The sequence below is a fragment of the Myotis lucifugus genome, unplaced genomic scaffold (assembly GCF_000147115.1).
Source record: "Myotis lucifugus unplaced genomic scaffold, Myoluc2.0 scaffold_183, whole genome shotgun sequence".
In the NCBI taxonomy this organism is placed as follows: domain Eukaryota; kingdom Metazoa; phylum Chordata; class Mammalia; order Chiroptera; family Vespertilionidae; genus Myotis; species Myotis lucifugus.
In genome coordinates this window covers 2,641,700-2,644,199 of record NW_005871231.1, presented here as the reverse complement: position 1 = coordinate 2,644,199, position 2,500 = coordinate 2,641,700, and the positions used below count along the sequence as shown (strand labels likewise).

The following is a 2,500-nucleotide window of genomic DNA, read 5'->3' as shown; positions in this document are numbered from 1 at the left end:
GTTTCCCAGGGAAATGCTTTACTACACAGTAGGTAAAAAGACTCATTTTGTTCTTGAACTAATCATTTTTATATTATGTTTCATGCTCATAATTGACCATGTGATTAAATAAGCACTAAGTTTGGTAATTTTGCTATATGTTTGGCAATGTAATCTTCAGAAGACTATAAACTGAATGGTACTTACTATATTTTCCATTGACAGAAAATAATTTTAAAAACTACAAAAATCTAACTGATATGTAAAACATTCCACCCTGACTTTCCTGAAGTAACATCATAAAAATACCTGTGTATTACTATTTCAGAGGTTACTGTGAGTGAAAAAGCAAAGGGATAGCAAGCAGTCATGGCAGACAAATGGTTTTTACATATTTGTCCCTTTGTTTCAATACCACCTGTGCACCGGGACAGCACCGACCCTGGCAGCATTTCTCCTCCGCAGGTGAGCTGTACCTGCTTGTACGTAACTGGTTCAGAACCAGGACTGTGGATAATGTTATTACGGGCATGTCTAGACTTTTGTGAATTTATAAGATAGAAAGTCAAAGTCCCACTGTGAAGGCCTGACTTGGTGGAAGACCTCAGATTGCAGTAAGGTCTGATTCCTAAAACTCTTAACCTCATCTGTTAAACAAGGATTAAAGAACCTGCCCAATCGAGTGAAGACTAGATAATGCAAGTAAAAACATTTAAGACAGTGGCACAGTAAATACTCTGTAAATTAGCATAGCGACTATTAGCCAAGATAGCCTTGTTTTCTTGCTTCTTTCTGAACCAAAGGTTACTACTACCTTTGTCTGAGTGAATAGTGTCAGGCAGCCTAAGACCTCAGCCTTTCCTGAGGAGGGCAGAAAAAATGGAGTGTTTTAATAGCTTGGCTTGAGATAAGGTAGTGTTTGCCCACAGTAAAAATCAGTGACCCAACAATTTCTACTCTGGATGTATTCTATTGAAATATTTGCATTTGTGCAGAAATTGTATATATAAGGGTGTTTTCTACAGCATTATTTGTACTAACAACAATTATAATTGGAAACAACCTAAAAGTTGATAAAAAGAACTGTAAAACAAACCTTTCATAGGAAGGCAATGGATTTGCATTGTTTATATTTGCAGTTCATTTCAACATTTATTTCTTATTAATACTAATCTCTATTTAACTTTGCATGTGTGAAACAGTTTCATCAGTTCTTCGCCTAGTCTTATTTTCCATAATACCTTAGTAGCACATATCTGGAAAAATAAACTTCTCTTAGGGATTCCAGTGCCTGTGTAAGAAGGAATGTTTCTCAATTCACCTGCTCTGCATATGAGTTGCTACTTAAGAATCAATACTCTGCCCCAAATAATTGTCCTTCATTCTCATTTTGGAAACAAATAGGTATGAGGTATGACAATACAACAATCTTTTCCCTCTGCTTCTGAATATTAAACAACTACAAATATATACAATATAAGTAATTTCCTCTGTGATTGTATCACCTCTCTGCAGGAGTGGGGGTTAGCCTACATCAGAGGTCTATAGCATGGCTGCACATTCGAATCACCTGGGGAGAACTGGCTGCATCCCAGACTAATTACAGCAGAATCTCTGGGTGGGACCCAGATGTCAAGGTTTTTCTAAAGCTCCCATGTGACTTTAGTGTGCAGCCAAGGTTCAAAACCACTGAATTAGAGAAATTCTAAGGTTCAAAAAAATTTCATATGCATATTTGAATAAAAGCAGAGCCCATTCTCAATTTTTTCCCAATATTTTAAGTAACAATGCAAACAAAACACTCTGCATGTAATTAACAGAACCTATGCTATACTTTTCTAAATGGTATGGTTTGGTAATTAAATTGATGACACTTCTAAAGTACATGGTCTAGTCCAGTGGTTCTCAATCTTGGCTGCATATTAGAATCACCTGGGAATTTTTTTAAAATCCTGATTTCTGGGTCTCATCCTCCAGAAATTCTGTTTGTTATGCCGTGGGCCACAGGATTAGTAACAAAGAAACTGAATTTCCGGAGGATGAGGCCCAGAAATCAGAAATGGAATGAGATTCCCAGGCTAACTAAGATACTGTCAATATTGCTACCCACTGTTCTAGTTTTGTTAAGATTGTTCATCTCCTCAGGGGAAGGAAAAGGACATATCACTCACGAAAGGTATCCCGGATAGAGTCTCGCAATACAACTCCCGGATAATAACTAGTACCGTTGAGGAGAAGCAAATGAGTGACTAATCGACAGTAAATCCCGTGATTCATACGCGAAACACACTAATTTCCGAGACACGCTAAAGCAGAACAGGAAGGGCAGATGGAACACGGCGCCATTTAATACTCATTCTACACTGGTCCCACACTTCACGGAGACCAGCATTAACCCCCTGCCAAAGGGGGCAATGGGGGAATGAATATACGACTCTTTACTCTTTCTCATGCGCCGATTCCTGATCGCTGCTGGCCATTCTGATCAGCATTGGAAGAAGAAGAGGAGAGATATATTAAT

General features: G+C 38.2%; 1 protein-coding gene across 1 annotated transcript in view; it reads right to left on the bottom strand.

Annotated features, from left to right (window-relative positions):
• Positions 1 to 2,500, bottom strand: part of CPEB2 (cytoplasmic polyadenylation element binding protein 2) — a 69,139-nt gene that overhangs the window by 4,094 nt on the left and 62,545 nt on the right.